A 21,113-nucleotide genomic window follows, 5' to 3' on the forward strand; every position below is an offset into this window, starting at 1 on the left:
CTCAAAATATATTGCATTCAATGCTTATACTCTCTTCCGCATTGTCCTCACTGTTATAAGCGGGGGGCTCATATGTCGGATTAAGTTATCCCGACGCTGCTTTCAATTCCTTAAAAGCATAAAATCCCTTCTCCTCTGTGCCTATGCTCTTGTTTTCAGGAGGGAAAGGGGAGCCAAAGGCGTCTTATCTTCCCTTTTATACTGATTAAGTATCCAGTCCTTCTCCACTGGATCTTCTTTCTCACTCTGGTACATCTTCCATTGCTTTAAAACTGTCAACCTTTTCAGTAATTTCTTTCGCTCATATGTAGCATTTAAATACGTTGTCGTATGTGCAATACTGTTTTTGACCATGAACCCTCCTAAGGCCACAGTGTGAGGGTCTTATTAGTCGTGCCTTGGATCTATTCCGAATGATATTCCTTTATCTTAGCTGTGTATCTTATAAATGTCCTGCATAAGTGTAGAAGAGGAGTGTCTCCCGTGATGACAAGTCGATTTTAACTGTCTATACGTACCCGATTTTTTATTATTCTCTTTCAAATAAACCACACTGATCTGATCAATTTGAGCAGGCACCATCAACTCTACACAGAAATGTTCTTTTTTGTTCCTTCGTTTGCACTTTCTATAAATTTTTAATATCTCGTTGTTCTATCATTGATATTTTATGAGTCTCTTCTTTATTTATTTATTAGTGTCCTTTGATTTTTATCCTTCTGGTTAATGTCAATCTCTTGAGAAAAAATCCAAAAATCATTTGTTACTATCATTTTCATCTACTAGTTAAAACACAAGAAAAGCTTTACACTGACATATTTATAACCCTACACATTTGCACTTATTTCCCCCTGCGTATGTCTTCATTTACTATCTTAAGTAAATGTATCTCATCTCATTTTTGCCCCATTTTGGAGCTTGATGCGCACTCTTCTTGTTGGCTTTGCCTCAGGAATCCTTAACACCCCTATTTGGAGTCTTTTTAGTGCGTACCCTTCCATCCCCTTAGAACTGGGAATCGAATCAAGGTATCTACTTCTCTTCTTTATAATCTCCCAAAATCCTGTTACTTGTATATATACATATATATATATAAATATATCTTCTTACTACTGATTTTTCACCAGTCATTGTGTGGCAATCTCTGTAGCGATTGTAGGTAATAATCAGGATACCAGTCCTTCAATACATACTTCCTTTATTTTCATTTTGTAGAAATATCACAGCAGTCAATTAAAAAAAATCCATAAGAGTATGGCACTCCCATGATATATCATGATAATTTGGAAGCGCTTACGCGTTTCACCACTACTGCGTCGCTTGTTCACAACAATTGGCCCCTTCACTCCTGCACATTCAAATACCCAGTGGGTAGCAGGATCAAAGGTAGGAAGGGGATTGTTTTCACCCATTTTCCTTGTCAGACATCTTGGACAGGTTGCTGCTATTCACTTTTCTAACCAAAAAATAGTTTCTAAATCTGCATAATGCATTTTATAATAGATAAAAGTGTCCGCTTCATTCATTTTGTTCAATTTTGCTCAGTCTCTTTTGGAAGTCAGTAATTTACTGTATATTTCCAATTTAGTCGCAAAATAAGTAGATTGTGATACGTCCTATGTGAAGCTTGTGTTTGCATTCCAATTGTATACATATACCGTTCTGTGCAGTTTGTTTGAAAATAACCATATTTTTCTCACTAGTCCGTAGACGGTCAGTATAAAGTGCTAAGTGCTTAACATTATTATGTCTCAGTGTCTTCAAAACCAAATACACTACATAATACTCAAAATTTAAAGTGCATAGTGCCTAGAAGCGTTTTTTCTGTGCAGATAAGAAAACTGTAAAGTGCATAGTGCTTAGCAGCATATTTGTTCAGTACATATCAGAACAATATGACTATAAAATGCATTATGCCCAGCAACATTGATGTTTAGCACATCAAATTGAGTATGACACGCTATCACACATGGCATAACAGAACTATATAAAAATGCACTATGTTCAACATATAAAGACCATAGTGCCTAACAGTATTTTCTCCCAGTGCATATCAGCATAGTGCAGATGGCCTGACGTCCAACAGCATTTATATTTGGCACATGGAGTTATCATTGACACACTGCCTCCCACATTATATCAACACTTTGCATGGTATATAATGCTAAAGAGATAAAGTGTATAATACCCAGCAGCATTACCTCACAGTGTATGCTGACATGGTATATCACACATAATACCTGGCAACATTGATATTCAACTCACATGGCTCAACCCTGTTTTATGCACATCATTGTTTTCATTAACAATTATTTCATACATTTTTAAATGCATGGTAACTAACCACTGAAAATCCTCCAAAAGAATACTTGTCAATATTGGATTGCTAGATGGACATAGGCTAATCAATGATTTTTTTTATATCTGCTGAATCCACGTAAACACCTCATTAGCAATAACCAACCAGCCTTTTCATCACCTGCCTGAGTCACACCCAGCCCAATACAAACAATACAATGTATACATCTAAGTTCCAGAAATCACAAATACAAAGTGAAAGAAACAACCACCCATGGATAAAGATAAAAGTAAAAAACACATAACAAAACGTTTCCAATGAGATGGAGATCATAGTCCTTTCTTACTCTCGAGGACACAGATACAAATCATGCACAACTTAGTAAGGTTAAGAAAACAAATAATCAACACACTTCATTGGCCTAAAAAAGTATATGGTTCTTTGTCAATGTTGTGGCCATTAGGGTATTTGCTTTCAAAATCTAAAATGCAACAAGTTTCTTTTTGCCGAAGCATCCATTCTCTGTCACCCCCCGTGGTCCAGTATATATATATATATATATATATATATATATATAGTGTCTCATGTGCTACACGGAATTACCAATAAAGATCTCAGACCCAAATAACCGGACAGACTCAAAGAATATGGCAAAGTACTGCTTAATTATCAGCATAATATAAAGTAGGGCAATCAGGCGAAAAACAAGCTGTAGTCCACACACCCAAACTTGATTATACAAATGTTTTATACCTCAACGTACGTCAGCTGTGCAACATCCTATGTGACAAACTGTAATTCCTATTGAAGGGAGGGATTGGTTAAGGAAAAATCTATACCTATAGTTGGTGTAAGTGTTATTTACATCATGGGCTGCCCCTTATCTGTTAGACACACCTCGAATTATCTCTAAATACGTACAATACTGATTATAGCAGAAAAATGGCAGCGAGTTGGTCTTTGCAACATTGTACAGCAGGTTGCTACATAGACCTTCTGATTGGTTTGCATGCTTTCCCAAACTGGGACATTCGGCTTGTTAGAAGCACTTAAGTAAAATGAAACCCAGGTGCTGAGAGTGACATCAGACTACTCCCCACTTTCCCAATTAGTCCATCATCTCTCATCGTCCTGGCCTAACCCAAGACTTCTCCTTTGTAGTTGACCGTGCAGCCTGTTCTCTTATTCTGGGACTTTTAAGGCCGTGTAGGCACACTATTATCTTTGAAGTTTAATGAATAGCCCTTGTTCTCGTCTTTTGAATCACATGTGAGGAAACCACAAATTTGTCCATCTCAACCTTCTATTTACTGCTGTTTAATTCAATTGTACTGGGTGTCATCACTCCTCTCAGCCTCTAGAGACTTGCTCACTGCACCTTGCATAGGCTTTCCGCACTTTTAATTGTTGAATACTTGGCTCTTGAGATGTTTTCCTCTTTGCTTAATCTAAGAGAAATATGTCTTATTTACATGGCTTATCCTTTTGCCTCCCCATGTGCCTTATTATTCCTTGAAGTAGCATCCTTCATCCCAGGGCAAAAGATTTATTTTTGTTCCTCACACAAAGCTGTTTTCCCAGCATCTTCTGACTATACACCATTGGTCTGTCTATGAGGTAGCTTGGTTGGTTTTAATACGAGTCTGGCGTCCATCTTTCAATCATGGCCGCTCTAGTCACTCTGTTTTCCTTTGCAGCAAGCTTCTATGTCTTGTCTACCTTGCGTTTCTGCGTATTTACACTTATTAGTCAGCAGGTTACTTTCGTATTTGATGACATGTTTCTCTTCTTACTTCAGTTACATCTTTATTCTTAAGTATATGTATATATTGTTTGACTACGTCCTCAGTCTTCCCTTCATGACATCAGTCTGCCCTTATCAGATTTCACTTATCATGTCCAATGGTGTGTGCCGACATTCTTAACCCTTTCAGTGGGAGGGTACATTCAGTATGGTTGTCTGAGTTCATATCGTCTCTCATACACTCGATGTGGTAGGGGGATAATGCCTGGTACCCCACACAGGGCTCTTCTTCTGCTATTCCAGTATGACGGAGGTGAGGGGGCGGGAGTTTGGGATTGTGCATCCCCCTGCTCCTCCACACAAATGCCAAATACCAGAGCATAACTAAGTAAAAGGGTGTCAGATTCCCGAAACAGTGCTCCAGTTGTGAGCAGAATGTGGGGGCAGCGAGGCATCAGTTAAGGAGATGAGGGTGTCTAGGTGTGTTATAAGGTGTGTGTAAATATAACTGACTCTGGGTTCATCCTTTGCCCCCCCCCCCCCCCCGCACCCCCTCCCACAAACAAGTAAAAGTTTGTGACAAAGGAATTGAACGTAAAGGAAGTAGACCCAATCTGGTCAGGGTGAGTGACCAACCTGTGAACCTGGGAGATTAGAGGGTGGGTGGCGGTGCGGGGGGGGTCGGGGTATTTTAAGGCTTCAGAGCACCAATGTAATGTGTCATTCCCCCCCCCCGCCCTCACCTCAACCAAAAGAATCGCTGGAAAGACAGGGTGGTGAGCTCATACGCAACCCCCCCGCCCCTCCCACCCCCCCTCTCCCGCAAAGGAAATCCCAAAACATCTCGTGACCCAGCAGCAAAGGGAATCATTCCTTGAAAGCAGCCTCGACGCTAACAGCGGCAACACGGCATCCGTACCCCCACACCCCCCACTGCACCCAGCCCAGAAAGGAGACACCTGGGACAGTGCGCATCCCACCCGGTCCCCCCTCCCCAGCAGCAAGGTGATCGAGACGCCCGCCCCAACATCCGGTGAGAATCGCTGAAGCCCCCCCCCCTTTCAGTTCACAATGTTCAAAAGCAATGATTGGAACATTCTGCACTAAAACGCTCGGGTCATGACCGAGCCCCGCCGCCGCAGTAACATTTCCTTGCGGATCCATTTAACGCACCGTCGAAGTGACCACTATACACCCCCCCCATACCGCCGCCCCATTAAATGATCCCCGTAACCCGTCAAAGAGAATCTGGACAGTGCCCCTCACCCCACCCTCTCGCCCCAGTGTAAGGAATACCTGAATGGGCAAGCACCCTGCCCCCTCCCCCGCCGCCTCTGCGCGTACTAAAGGGAATAACGGGACGGCGAGCCCCCCCCGCCCCCGCGTGCGCCTTCTGCACATTGATTTGTGCGGGATCACCCCGGAGGTGTGTGTGCGGCTGTGCGGTGTGTGCGAGGCATGAGAATGGGGGAGGGGGGAGGAGGCACCGAGCTGCTGCAGAGGGAGGGAGGCAGCACTGCAGCAGCGGCTGAGCAAGGACCGGGCTCCCCAACTTCTGCAGCGTCCAGAGGTGGGTCCGGGGATCAGCGAGCAGGTACGGCGGGGGGGTGGGGGGGGGGTGAAGAGGACCAGGGGGTTGGGGGGGGGGAGTATTGCGGCAGGACGGGCTGAGACCATGCCCCACTCAGCTGCAGACATGGGCCTGCACCCCCAATCCCCAGCACAAGCTAGCTCTGAAAAAACTCATAGTCAGCAAAAACCTATCTGTGTAGCCCGTTCGTGCAGGCAGGGGGATGCGGTGTGTACACTGTGGCTCCTTATTGATATGCGGTGCAATATGTTCGGGGACACTGCAGGCTGGGGCATGAGATTTGTCACCCCCTCTCCCCACTCCCCACATGATGAGTGCAAAGAGAGGGGTCTGCAGATAAGAACATGAGCTGTGTGTAAACCGGGGCAGGGGCGTGCAGTGTGTAAAGGGTGGCTGTGCAATGTGCAGAGGGTGGCTGTGCAGTGTGTGCAATGTGTAGAGGGCGGCTGTGCAATGTGCAAAGGCAAGCTGTGCAATGTGTAAAGGGAGACTGTGCAATGTGCAAAGGCAAGCTGTGCAATGTGTAAAGGGAGAATGTGCAGTGTGTAAAGGGAGGCTGTGCATTATTTGCACGAGGTGTGTACAGAGAGGGGGGTCAGTTATCAAAAGGGGTGCCTACTCCCTAACACAAGGGAGGGTGTTGCGGGTGCACGGTCGACAGGACGTAAAGTGATGTTCTGCAGGGACATGGAGGGTGTATAGGACAGGCTGGGACAGACTGCATCTACATACAGGAAGCCAGCCATTGGGGCAAGGGCATTAGGCTTGCCAAGAGATGCTGGGCGGGGGCATAAAGGGTGCAGTCCAGAGGGAGACTCTGTTGGTACGTGGGGTAACACGGGAGGGGGGGGGGCTTTGCGGGGCCGATGGGGCTCAGCACGGGCATACGACGTGGAAAGAGATTCTCTGTTCTGACAACGGGCATTTAAAGTGATGCGCCGCGTGATTTCGACGTTAAGTAATTGAAACCTCTGCATGCCGGGTCTCGGGGGTTGGGGGGGGGGTGTGCAAAGGGGTGCTCTGAAGGCGGGGTTCAGAAATAGGAAGTAACTAAAAAGGGCGGCACGGCGGCATGTAAAGAGAGACTCGTCGCGAGGTCATGGCATGGGGGGGGGGTGTAAGGTGCGGCTATGCAATCGAGGCCGCGAGGACCATTCCTTGCATGTGTGATGGACAACTCTGCAAGGGTACTAGGTCTATAAAGCGAGGCTCTGCAGTCCCGGGACATGAGCCATGTTAATGGCGGCGCTGCAGGCGCGCGCCTTGAGTTGGGCATTGGAGATACACAGTTAGGATCTGCAGGCTGAGCTAGGACATGCATAAAGCGAGGCTCTGCAGGACTGTGTCTTGATTTGGGCATTGGAGATACACAGTTAGGATCTGCAGGCCGAGCCATGACATGGATAAAGGGCGGCTCTGCAGGACTGTGCCTTGACTTGGGCATTGGAGATACACAGTTAGGCTCTGCAGGCCGAGCCATGACATGAATAAAGGGCGGCTCTGCAGGACTGTTCCTTGACTTGGGCATTGGAGATACACAGTTAGGCTCTGCAGGCTGAGACATGAATTGTATAAAGGGAGGCTCTGCAGGATTGTGCCTTGACTTGAGCATTGGAGATACACAGTTAGGCTCTACAGGCTTAGCCATGACATGCATAAAGCGAGGCTCTGCAGTCCCGGGACATGAGCCATGTTAGGGGCGGCGCTGCAGGCGGGCGCCTTGACTTGGGCATTGGAGATACACAGGCTTTGCAGGCTGAGCCGGGACATGCATAAAGGGCGGCTCTGCAGGCCTGCGCCTAGACATGGGCATAGGAGATCCTCAGTTAGGCTCTGCCGGCTGAGCCATGGCATGTATCAAGGGAGGCTCTGCAGGACTGCACCTTGACTTGGGCATTGGAGATACAGAGTTAGGCTCTGCAAGCTGAGCCTTGACATGTATAAAGAGAGGCTCTGAAGGCCTGCGCCTAGACATGGGCATTGGAGATACACAGGCACTGCAGGCTGAGCCATGACATGTATAAAGGGCAGCTCTGCAGGATTGGGCCTTGACCTGGGCATTGGAAAAACACAGGCTCTGCAGGCTGAGCCATGACATGTATAAAGGGCCCCTCTGCAGGCCTGCGCCTGGACTTGGGCATTGGAGATACACAGTTAGGCTCTGCAGACTGAGCCATGACATGTATAAAGGAAGGCTCTGCAGGATTGCGCCTTGACTTGGGCATTGGAAAAACACAGGCTCTGCAGGCTGAGCCATAACATGTATATTGCGCTCTAAAACACCTGTCTATGGACGCCATACAACAAAATATCATATCATATAAAGGGAGGCTCTGCAGGATTGTGCCTTGACTTGGGCCTTGGAGATACACAGTTCGGCTCTGCAGTCTGAGCCATGACATGCATAAAGGGAGGCTCTGCAGGCCTGTGCCTTGACTTGGGCATTGGAGATGCACATTTAGGCTCTGAAGGCTTAGACATGACATGCATAAAGGGAGGCTCTGCAGGCCTGTGCCTTTACTTCGGCATTGGAAAAACACAGGCTCTGCAGGCTGAACCATGACATGTATAAAGGGAGTCTCTGCAGGATTGTGCCTTGACTTGGGTATTGGAGATATACAGTTAGGCTCTGCAGGCTGAGCCCGAACATGCATAAAGGGAGGCTCTGCATGCCTGCGCCTTGACATGGGCATTGGAGATACACAGTTAGGGTCTGCAGGCTGAGCCATGACATGTATAAAGAGAGGCTCTGCAGGACTGCACCTTGACTTGGGCATTGGAGATACACAGTTAGGCACTGCAGGCTGAGCCATGACATACATAAAGGGAGGCTCTGCGGGCCTGTGCCTTGACTTGGGCATTGGAGATGCACAGTTAGGCTCTGAAGGCTTAGTCATGACATGCATAAAGGGCGGCTCTGCAGGACTGCGCCTTGACTTGGGCATTGGAGATCCTCAGGCTCTGCAGGCTGAGCCATGACATGTATCAAGGGAGGCTGGGCAGGACTGCGCCTTGACTTGGGCATTGGAGAAACACAGTCTCTGCAGGCTGAGCGATGACATGTATAAAGGGAGGCTCTGCGGGATTGGGCCTTGACTTGGGAATTGGAAAAACACAGGCTCTGCAGGCTGAGCCATGACATGTATAAAGGGAGGCTCTGCAGAATTGCGCCTTGACTTGGGCTTTCGAGATAAACAGTTAGGCTCTGCAAGTAGAGCCATGACATGCATAAACAGCGGCTCTGCAGGATTGCGCCTTGACTTGGGCATTGGAAAAACACAGGCTCTGCAGGCTGAGCCATGATATGTATAAAGGACGGCTCTGCAGGATTGTGCCTTGACTTGGGCATTGGAGATACACAGCTAGGCTCTGCAGGCTGAGCCATGACATGCATAAAGGGAGGCTCTGCAGGCCCGTGCTTTGAGCATTGGAAAAGCACAGGCTCTGCAGGCTGAGCCATGACATGTATAAAGGGAGGCTCTGCAGGCCTGTGTCTTGACTTGGACATTGGAGAAACTCAGGCTCTGCAGGCGGAGCCAAGACATGCATAAAGGGTAAAGGGCGCCTCTGGAGGCCTGCGCCTGGACTTGGGCATTGGAGATACACACTTAGGCTCTGCAGACTGAGCCATGACATGTATAAAGGAAGGCTCTGCAGGATTGCGCCTTGACTTGGGCATTGGAAAAACGCAGGCGCTGCAGGCTGAGCCATAACATGTATATTGCGCTCTGAAACACCTGTGTATGAGCGCTATACAAATAAAATATCATATCATATGATATAAAGGGAGGCTCTGCAGGATTGTGCCTTGACTTGGGTATTGGAGATATACAGTTAGGCTCTGCAGGCTGAGCCCGAACATGCATAAAGGGAGGCTCTGCATGCCTGTGCCTTGACTTCGGCATTGGAAAAACACAGGCTCTGCAGGCTGAGCCATGACATGTATAAAGAGCGCCTCTGCAGGTGTACACCTTGACTTGGGCATTGTAGGTACACAGTTATGCTCTGCAGGCTGAGCCATGACATGTATAAAGGGCGGCTCTGCAGGCGCACCTTGACTTGGGCATTGGAGATACACAGGCTTTCCAGGCTGAGCAATGACCTGTATAAAGGGAGGCTCTGCAGGATTGTGCCTTGAATTGTTGGAGTTACACAGTTAGGCTCTGCATGCTGGGCCATGACATGTATAAAGGGAGGCTGTACAAGACTGCGCCTTGACTTGGGCATTGGGGGTACACAGTTAGGCTCTCCAGGCTGAGCCATGATATGCATAAAGGGAGGCTCTGCAGGATTGTGCCTTGACTTGTTGAAGATACACAGTTAGGCTCTGCAGGCTGGGCCATGCCATGTATAAAGGCAGGCTCTGTAGGATTGTGCCTTGACTTGGGCATTTGGGATACACAGTTAGGCTCTGCGGGCTGAGCCATGACATGAATAAAGGGAGGCTCTGCAGGTGATATACTGGATATATTGGAGATATACAGTTAGCTTTTGCCGGGTGAGCTCTTAAATGTATAAGGGGTGGCTCTGCAGGATTGTGCCTCGACCTGAGCACTGGAGACACACAGTTATGCTCGGCAGGCTGAGCCATGGCATGTATAAAAGGAGGCTCTGCCGGCGTGTGCCTTGACTAGAGAATGTGAGATACCCAGGCTCTGCAGGCTGAGCCATGATATGTATAAAGAGCGGCTCTGCAGGCGCGCCTTGACTTGAGCATTGGAGCTACACAGGCTTTGCAGGCTGAGCAATGACATGCATAAAGGGTGCCTCTGCAGTCATGCGCCTTTTCTTGGGCATTGAAGATACACAGTTAGTTTATGCAGGCTAGGCCATGACATGTATAAAGGGCGGCTCTGCGGGATTGTGCCTTGACTTGGGCATTTGGGATACACAGTTAGGCTCTGCGGGCTGAGCCATGACATGAATAAAGGGAGGCTCTGCAGGTGATATACTGGATATATTGGAGATATACAGTTAGCTTTTGCCGGGTGAGCTCTTAAATGTATAAGGGGTGGCTCTGCAGGATTGTGCCTCGACCTGAGCACTGGAGACACACAGTTATGCTCGGCAGGCTGAGCCATGGCATGTATAAAAGGAGGCTCTGCCGGCGTGTGCCTTGACTAGAGAATGTGAGATACCCAGGCTCTGCAGGCTGAGCCATGATATGTATAAAGAGCGGCTCTGCAGGCGCGCCTTGACTTGAGCATTGGAGCTACACAGGCTTTGCAGGCTGAGCAATGACATGCATAAAGGGTGCCTCTGCAGTCATGCGCCTTTTCTTGGGCATTGAAGATACACAGTTAGTTTATGCAGGCTAGGCCATGACATGTATAAAGGGCGGCTCTGCGGGATTGTGCCTTGACTTGGGCCTTTCAGATAAACAGGCTCTGCAGGCTGAGCCATGACATGTATAAAGGGCGGCTCTGCGGGATTGTGCCTTGACTTGGGCCTTTCAGATAAACAGGCTCTGCAGGCTGAGCCATGACATGTATAAAGGGAGGCTCTGCAGGATTGTGCCTTGACTTAGGCATTGGAGATACACAGTTAGCCTCTGCAGACTGAAACATGTAACATGTTATGGGAGGAGGCGACCCTGTCGTTTGTGGGGGGGGTGGGCGGGGCCATGAAATGGAAGGCTGTGCAGTCATCGTCCTAGGGCCTGAGTGCGCACTAGTCGCGATATGGGTAAAAAGTCGACTCAATAGGAACGTTGGGGTGTGGGTACACGGGTTGTTGGCAGGCAGTGGCATCATCGGACAGGTGAAGGGCGGCTCTGCAAAGCGCCAAGACGCAGAATACCCCACGTAGAAGCGAGGGGTGCGGCATCGGGGGCTGAGCAGGCCGGGGCATCACAGGTCATGTAAAGTGGGGCTTGCGTGGACATGATGGAAATAGCCCAAAGTTAAAGGGAACTCCAGAGCAATGAGACGTGGAACGAAGGCGTCGAAAGACACTGCCGAGAAAGACCGGCGCCGGGTGCTACAGTTTAACGGCAGCCCGGGCGGGCAGCTGTCGGGACGGCAGTGGCAGGGGCGGGTGGAGGGCACGGCTGATTGGGATCCATCTGGGGGACGTCCTGGGCGCCCTGGGGACTTTTAATAAGCGGGGGCGGGGGTACTCTTGTGATGGTTCAGGGCTTTACATTGAGAGCACACGTCGGCGAGTGCAAGGAAGCGGCTGCTGGCGGAGGCGAACCGACAGATGGGACGGGCGCCAGCGAGAACATAAACATTCCTAGCCATTCAGAGAGAACGTGAAATACGATAGGATAAAAGCCGGACACACAGAGGCGAACAAACAGCCACACAAAGAGGCGCATGCAAACAGGGAAGGGTGGCAGGGAAACCGACCCTTTGCAATTATAATATAATGCCAGCAACAGAACGACGACAAACAAACTCCAAGAAACCTCGAGAGAGAGAGAGATTAGAGAAATCAAGTGCAAAACAGGAGGACAAACCACAAGAAATACCATGCGCGAGAGATGGAGAGAAACGAAGTTGCAGAAGCAGGATGACAACAAACAGACAAACACCCAGCGCAAAGGAATGAGAGAAACCAAGAACCAGAAACAGAATGTCAACAAACACAGAGAAACACCAAGAGAGTGAGATAAGAGAGAACCCAGGGGCAGGAAAAGATTTACAACAAACATTGAGAAACACCAAGCGTGAGCGACTGAAAGAAACCAAGTGCAAGAAACAAAGATGACAACAAGCGCAGAGAAACACCAAGCGGAAGCGATTGAGAGAAACCAAGTGCCAGAAACAAGACGACAACAAAAAACGAGAAACGCCAATCAAAAGAGATTGAGAGAAACCAAGTGCCAGAAACAGGACAACAACAAACACTGGATAACACCAAACAAAAGAGATTGAGAGATACCAGGGGCCACAAACAGAATGGCAACAGAGAGAAACAGCAAGGGAGAGAGATTGTGAGAAAGCAAGAACCAGAAACAGAATGACAACAAACACTGAGAAACACCAAGTAAGCGGGAGAGAGAGAACAAAAGGGCACAAAATAGCATGACAGCAAAGAGAACAACCAAGCAAAAGAGAATGAAAGAAACCATTGGCCAGAAACAACTCACTGCAAATAACAATACACGGCAAGATATTGAGAGAAAGCAAAGCCCAGGAACAGGACGACAGCAAACAAACTCCAAAAAGCACCATTCCTGAGAGATTGAGAGAAATTAAGGCCTGGAAACAGAGCAACAACAAACAAAGAGACACGCGTGTGGTATTGAGAGAAACCACGTGCTAAACATGACACAAACTCTAAGAAACACTAAGTGAGAGAGAGGTTGAAAGAAATAAAGTGCCAGAAACAGGACAACAGTAAACATATACATGAAGGACCAAGGGAGAGTGATTGAGAGAAACTATGAGTAGGGGAAAAAACAGGGCGACTGAATCAAGGTGATAGTGAATGTTGTAGAGGAGACACCAACGTAACATAGTGGGCGCCCCCAAGTTTTAGTACTGAAATGTGTGGACACAGAGTCAAGAAATGAAGTACAATCTATCTTGGTGTGGACCAAGGACTATCTTAACAAAAAGTTGAACAGTTTGGAAACATCCGTCTAACACCATACATGCAGAGCACATTTGTTCGCCTCTCATCCAAGGAGTGCCCTTAACATTGAATGTCAGTTTTCATTTGATTATTTTTCAATGAAGATTTCTAAATGCACCTTGTCGTGCACCAGACCATGCAACCCCATTTGCTTGCCTACCAGTACCTCCTTAATTAGGGCATTGGGCAGTGGTGCATGCGTGCTCTGCCCGCCTTTCTGGCTGCACAAGGACCTGCCGCATTAGTGGAAAAGTCATTGGCAACCAATATCTCAACTGGCCCCAGCACAGCCGCACTGAACATCCGCGACCAGGAGTGGCCTGGGAGCCAAAAGAGGCCCTAGAAATCATTTTCAAAAAGTCCCCAAATTACACAATTTGGGCAAGCTCAACCCTTTCCCATGAGAAAATTTGGAAATAAACCAGACACAAGAGGCCCAGGATGCAGAGGCCCAGCGGGAAATCTCCAGAGTTCCCTACAGGCCAGTCCAACCTTGCTCGCTAGCGGTGACGATTATACTGGAAAAAAGAAACAAATACAATAAGAACAAAAAAATACAGAAAAATAAATATGTGGGGCTATGGGGTTAAAAGGTATGGTCGGGATAAAAGCATGGGGAAACAGGGTGCTTGGGGGAGCGGGGGCGGGCCCTGGTGTGCCTGGCCCACCAATTTATAACAACATTAGATTTTTGTTTTATTTGGTATTATTTCATACAGTGTTTTTTTAATTAGTTTAAATCACATGTAACCCTCGCTAGCCTGGCCTGTTCCCATTTGGCAGAGCTCAGTTGCCCTATAAACCAAGGCGAACATCGCAATTTGATGACGCCACTGCACATGTACAGTGACATCATACATGTGCAGTGGCGTACGTGCCCCATGTCATGTGTATAGGCGCGTTATAAATGCCATATCATATCATATCAATCATCTGTGTTCAAAGGCGAGAAGGACTCGATCCGACGCCCTCTTTGGATTAATTTCCTCCTCCATCACCCTCCTCCAGAGGAGACCATGAAGAAGAAGTATTGAGAGCCAGGGACAGAATTCGAGACCTGGAAAAAAAGGTAAATAACGAAATATAGAAAAGAGCAGAGGGACATAAATAGGGACACAATACGGGGATAGAGATAGAGAAAGCGGGAGCGAGGCCGTGAGAACAGGGGTGCAGCTAGAAAGCTTGAGAATAAGAGAGAGAGAGAGGTCATATGCAAAGAGAAAGAAAGAGTGCACACCTAAACAGAAGGTCGGCTGAAATGGAGGGAGGGTGTCAGAAAGGGGAGTGGCAGTTGCATGTAGCTCGCCGCAAAGCTTGCCAACACCCCTGCGCATGCCGCATCATGACCCATACACCGGGCTGGACCGGGAGCAAAACGATGCCCTGGAAACAATGTTAAAAGTGGTCCAATATTACACATTTTCAGCAAGCCCAACCCTTGTTCTATGTGAAATTTGAAAATAAAGTAGGTCACCACACAAAAGAGGCCCAGGCTGCAGAGGCCTACTGGGAAATCTACAGAGTTCCCTATAGGCCAGTCCACCCCAGCCCATACAATCAGATACCCCCTGGCTCTATCTCCACTTTGTCTACGGATGCCAATTTAGTCAACCCTGTGGGTGCATAGAAGGTGCGTGATGTTGCCCTTCACCCTCCCCCTTTCCAAATGCGAGGCAGAGGGTGTTATGTGGGGTGTTTTTATAGCACAGAGGTGCCATTTTCATATTCTCTTGGTGATATGGAGACCTGTGAAATATGCCGTTGGTTTGGTTACTAGAGGGAGAAGGAACAGGGCGTGTTTGCTGTTGAATCGATGCGTGCAGGTGTAGGCAGCCAGGCTCTCTCTGCTGTCATGTTGCCAGGCGAGTTGTAGAGAGGATACTTGGGCACGTGTGTATCCAGAAGAAAGCACCCGTTCTAGGTGTCCTTCTCCGTTTGCAGCATATGGCAAGGCTTACCATGGAACAGGAAGGCATGCAAAGGCTTAACGTCAAAACAAGACATTAAAAGGAATGAAAAGGGCAAACAAGGCACAACTTGCCCTGAAGTGGGGGGGGGGTTGACATTGCTAACCAGGTGTTTATCTGTCAATTGGTGCCAATGGTCCGTATTCCTGGGCAATTCTCCCAGAAGTCTACCCCCAAACTATTCTCAAACGGTGCACACCACCATAGACCAAAAAGGACTGCCCTCGCTCACCTGGTGTTGAACCGTCTCCATTACTTTGGTTCCAGAATGCCGCCAAAATCCCTGCAAGGGGTTCCTCGGGGCGGGGTGGATGAGATGAGTAGCAAGAGGAAATAAAGAGGTGTCAGGAAGATTCCTCAGCCCCCCCCTCCCCAAGCAGCGTTCACCATCCTTTGGCCTTAAGGGGGCGCTGCAGCTGTAGGAACGTAAAGAGAAGCACATTGACACTGACAATGTCTGACGAGTTAAATCACAAGAATCCCAGGGGGATTTGCTTTCTGATCTTTGCAGTTCTGATTATCTGTTAAACATCCAGGATTACAAGGTCAAGAATGCAAAGAAAAACACAATTAGATGAGGTCACTTCCGCCAGATGGAGGACAATCCGAGAGCTCGGTGTAAATGCAAGTAGGGCAGAATGTACTCAGTAGAGAAGCTGCACATGGGCAAAGTAAGTTAACGATGTATGGGGATGTGGGACTCACTCTTCCCAATATTGAAGCACTTTATGACCCTTGTAGCACGCAGTCATTGCTCTAACTAGTCTGCCCTCTACAACAACAAAACATGTTAAGTGCTGGTGCCTCCCATTTTTCAGTCATTTGGCTAGCGACCCACGACTGCCTGTCACTGTCTCTGCATTTTCCATTCCTGGCTTTCAGTTAACAGACCAATGCATTCTGGGAGTTGTAGTATTCATTCATTTCAATTGCTTGTCTTGACCATAAAGCCTAATACTGTGATATTCCAAAGGACAATATCTCACAAGGTGACAGAGAGGGCCTAGAATCACGTGGCCACCCACCCAATGGCAGGAAGGAATGTCATTGAAGCGGAGAGTGCAGCCTTCAGAGTTCAAGGCTGGTAAATGGGCAGACTGCAATGTCCCATTGGAGGTGATGGAGGAGGGATCCCATTTTCATTGGCCCTTGGGGTGATTCCAAAACAGATGGCCACCATTCAGCACTCATTCTTGGAAGGAGAATTGGGCTGAAACATGGACATTTCCCTCATTTATGCTAACACACTAATTGCTAGGATCTGCGATATCTAAAACTCGGGTCATGACCTCCATAGCTAACCAGTAATAGGCAGGCACCAATGTATAGATGATTCGCACGCGGGAAGGGCGCTCAGCAAATGAAGTAGGACAGCGAGCAAGAATAGAGATTCTCTCCCTGCAATTCCAGCCACTGAGGCCCTTCCCCGGCTGGCGCTATTTTTTATCATGTGGGGAGACAACAGGGAGCCTCTCCCTATCGCCTTACACCCTCCCCACCACCCAAAACAATCGAAACCTCATCCCCACCCCTCCATCTCTCTCCACTTGCCTACTAGACTGGAGCTGTGTGATGCAGTCCCGGCTCTCCCCCTGTCTCCCGGCCGCCAAAAAAGTACTGGTCCCTTTTTCCTATGGAGGTGGGCATCTCTCCCCTATCCCCCTCTGGAGATGATCTCTGGAGTACAAAAAATAAAGCCTTCACACCCTGGTTAAACCCCAGCGTGCAAATGGCTTTCAATTCCACTGCGCATGTCCGCCATGGGCAGTAACAGCCCACAGCCCTCGCTTTGCTTGGGCCTATCTTGGCATGGCCTGGCGGGCCGTTACCAGTCACGGCTGCCCCCCACAGCGGGGTGAAAGCTATATTCATGCATTCGTTTGTTAGGGATGTATGCTATGCTTCACAATTGCCCAGGCCTCTGCCAAGTACGGAAAAGGGTAGTTTTTTGGAGAAGGGAAGAAGTGTAATAAAATGTTACAGCTGCGTTAGGGAGGACACACCATTGAGGGCGGGGGTCATCTTCCCCAGCCATACCTATATTTGCAGTCCATTAGCCAAGAACACAGGTTTGCAACAGGTGGCTCTCCAGGTGCTTTGACCTGCAACTTCCATGATCCCTCACCATTGACTATGCTGGATAGGACTGGTGGGAGTTGTAGTTCAAAACATCTACGGAGCCAACAGTTTCAGAACTCTGGCCTAAGTGCTGCCTTAAGGTTAATTTAGAATTTTTGTAAAAATGCTGACCAAAGAGAAACGTTGGAATATTGTCTAGTTCATTGTCCAAATTTAGTCATCTTCCGAAAAAAATGTTTTGGAAATTATTTTGAAGACCAAAATGTGTATATTCAAAAGAATAAGTGGCAATGTATTTTTTCATCTACATCATTAGGCATCAAAATAGCTACTTTGCAATTTTCGGATGCAATTTCTTCTTTTTAGTACTATTTAATTCAATTGAATTAATTCTATATTTTTGTACATTATTATTGTAATAATTGGACAATGTATATCCTTATCTTGACTATGAAAGAAATGTTATCAATTGTAGTGTTTTGATATTTTGGTACTGTGTAACATTTGAAAGGTTGATTTTATTAACCATAAAAATAAAATAAAAAATAAAACAAAAAAAAAATTATTTAGAATTGACATTCCTTTGTATGGAAGCCCTTCGCCTTCTTTAGTGCTAGTTTAAAAAAATATATATATGTGTAATATATGTGTATATATATATATATATATATATATATATATATATATATATATATATATATATATATATATATATATATATAATAAATATATATATATATATATAGCTCCACCTCGAGTGTTCCAGGGCATTGTGAGAGAGAAACATACAGAGCTTCCAGAATTTGTTAGGAATCACAGTGAGGGCCATGCATCCACGTGTCTCAGCATGGCAGTAGAATGGATTGTGCATCTAGGGGTACCTGGCAATCTTACCATTTATTATAATTGCTCTTTTATAACACACTTATTATCAGAGATTGGTTTCTAAGGCGAGACCTGGTTTCGAACCTTTGTTGCTATGCATTATCTTGCTTCCAAGACAAACACATTGCCCCTGAGCTATCCTCCTGCCCCTTCACATCAAAATGGGGCATAGAAACACCCTGAGGCTGTTTCCTCCATCCCCTGCTGCTCAAAGGGACCCCATAAGTCTCTGGTTTTACTTTGATGTTTTCAGCTTTCAGTCATGTGCTTTTTAGTTTTGGTTCATGTGCGGTGCAATAGCCACATGTCAGCATGGTCTTTTCGCTGGCGTTTCTGGGGCCATGCATGTTCCCCATGAATATGCCCAGGGCTACATGCTTGTGTTGTGTACATTCTTCTCACAAATGTATAATTGAAAACGGTCATTTTTGGCTGCAAAAACAGTTGTCTAAAATGTAAAAGGTTTTTGCAATTATCGAGAAACCTCTGGTTTAATGCCAGCTTTCTCCCTAAATGTGCCTTAAACCACTGGATTTCTAGGTAATTCAGCACCCAAGCACTCATTCCTTAATTAAATTACTTATCTTGTCCCAGTTTATTTTGTATTTTATTGTTATACTTTATAGAAAATTGCAATCTATCAATGTTTTATTGTTTAAAATATCTGAATGGGTAATGTCTTTGCATATCTATCAATGTTTTATTGTTTAAAATATCTGAATGAGTAATGTCTTTGCATATAGAACATACACAACTGTTAGCTTTGCCACTGCTTGTTTGAGATGTCAGCTTTTTGGAATGGTTTCTTTGCTGCCAAGACCCTCACGTGTAAGTGCATTGATTGGGGTGTTGGCCTTCTTTTCAGGCCCATACACAACCATCATATTTCCTATGTGCACACACACACTGTGGCCCGCCAAGATGGCAGAAATGTTGCTATATAAGCCCATACATTACATAGAAACTTGGGCACATAGACAAGAAAGATGCTTCAGCTTAACTTGCATTTTGTTGTATTTCTTTTGTACCCCAGTTTGGGTGCGTTTTTACGGGTCCACCCACTTTTTTGCAGTAAAAAATGAGCGTGCCCAATCCGCAGAAGTTAGTGCCACCTTACTCCTCAACTAGTGCCCCCAACACTCTGATCATGACAATGGGTTTTTCTTATGGCTGCACCCACTATTTTACAGTAACCATAGTACTCCATAGAGACTTATTTAATTTAATTTTATTGACTTTAGAGAGTGACTTTCGCCAAAAAGCAGTACAATCCAAAGAAAATGTAAACACGTGTAAAAACAGAAGAGGGGAAAAGCAAGCAGAATTAACTGTCAATAGAAGATGAAAGTTCAGTGTTTAAGTTTGATTGGAAAATACAAAGAGATGTGAAAGAGCGAAGTGAGAGGGGAAGTGAGTTCCAATGTTTAGGGGCTAGAAGAGCAAAGAAACGGAAACGAGAAGCAGCACAGGGGGTTTGGGGACTGATAAGAGAAATACATTCTCTGATCTGAGAGAACGAGAAATAACATAGGATGAGGGTAATGAAGAAAGATAAGGCAGAGCCAAGCCAGAGGTACATTTGAAGACAATTGAGAGAAAGTGATAGAGGAGATGTGATTCAAAAGGGAGCAGTGAAATAGAGAGTAGAGAAGATGTAATAGAAGAACGAGCGAGTAAACAAAAAAAGAAGACAAATCGAGGACTTACAAACAGACTGAAGGGAAGAAGATGTGAGGCTGGGCGAGCAAGCAACAGAGATGAGCAGTAATCAGTGCAACAAAAAAACAAGAGAAACAGAAGATGTTTCATGCCATGAAAAGGGAGGTAGGGGCGAGCACGGCTAATGTTGAAAAGTGCCTAATGGCAAGAACGAGGAATGGAAGAGACGTGAAGTGAGAACGAGAGAGAAGGATCGAAAGTAGCACCCAAGTTACACGCGGATGGTGAAAAATGAAGGGAAGATGGAGGAAAAGAGAGAGACACAGGTGGAAGGATAGAGGGGAATAGAGGCAGGAAAGAACAGAACCTCAGCTTTAGAAGGACTGAGGTGGAGAAAATGAGAAGACATCCAGTTTTGAACAGCTGGAAGACAGTTTGAAAAGCCCAAAGCAGAGTCGAAGGAGAAAAAGATCTGAGTGTCATTTGCGTACAGGTGAATATGCTGGTGTCACCTTGCACCTCATTTAGTGGCTCCCACCCCCTGATCATGACAGTTACACTGCAGAGCCAAAACTCATTCCAAGGAAAGAGGATGACTAAACATTGCTGTATGGCGCGCACTCCCTGGCTACTTTGGCTAGCCGCATGCAGGATGTGGCTTTATGGATCGGGCGTGTCACTTGCAGATCACGTCATCACGTCACCGTGGTAACATCACAGGGAAGGGCCGAAAGGAAGGGAACTGGTTCGTAAACGGCCTTAGCTCATAATGCCCCCTCATATTGAATGAATGCACACAGGGGGCATTTACACATATAACAGATTCCTCCACTAATCATGACCAAACCTGGGTCCTCTGCCTGCGCCCTTGTTCGAGGTGTAGTTTTTCATTACCCAATATTATTATTATTATTATTATTATTATTATTATTATTATTAATCATAGTAACGTCAGCTTTTAACATCGTTCTTAATGCCACATTCCCAAGCAATGTAATAATAGCCGTTATTATTAGCCAATTCAATGGTACTCAATTTATTGACATCAGAAGGGTGTAGGGCTGAGTCGAGCCTAGCGGCAGTAGCATTTATGAAGTGCAGGTTGTCCACCTTGACTACAAATCCCAGAATGCAAAGAAAAAAGACAGGACTGGGCACGCTACTCACAGTGGAGAGTGGAAAATGTGCGGTCTCTGCACCATTGCAAGACCCTCGTGCTCCCCGAAACGCTCATGCAAAGAGGTTGCATGGCTGGCAAGTGCACCCTTGCTTCTGCTGATTACCTTTTGAGACAAGAAGGCCTGTATT

General features: G+C 46.5%; 1 protein-coding gene across 9 annotated transcripts in view; it reads left to right on the plus strand.

The window, feature by feature from the left end:
- Positions 1 to 21,113, plus strand: part of SYT2 (synaptotagmin 2) — a 1,362,149-nt gene that overhangs the window by 1,033,459 nt on the left and 307,577 nt on the right. For 2 of the 9 annotated variants that reach the window (XM_069633616.1, XM_069633620.1), the window contains exon 1: positions 5,495 to 5,637. The exons of 2 other annotated variants lie outside the window; for them this stretch is intronic. The gene's annotated coding sequence lies outside the window, so the exon portion shown is untranslated. Of the gene's footprint in view, positions 1 to 5,053; positions 5,077 to 5,494; positions 5,638 to 21,113 lie in introns of those variants that run through there. 5 more of the 9 variants (XM_069633619.1, XM_069633621.1, XM_069633617.1 and 2 more) reach the window with 4 other exon arrangements.

This window comes from Ambystoma mexicanum, chromosome 13 (genome assembly GCF_040938575.1).
Source record: "Ambystoma mexicanum isolate Mex_15411 chromosome 13, UKY_AmexF1_1, whole genome shotgun sequence".
Lineage (NCBI taxonomy): Eukaryota > Metazoa > Chordata > Amphibia > Caudata > Ambystomatidae > Ambystoma > Ambystoma mexicanum.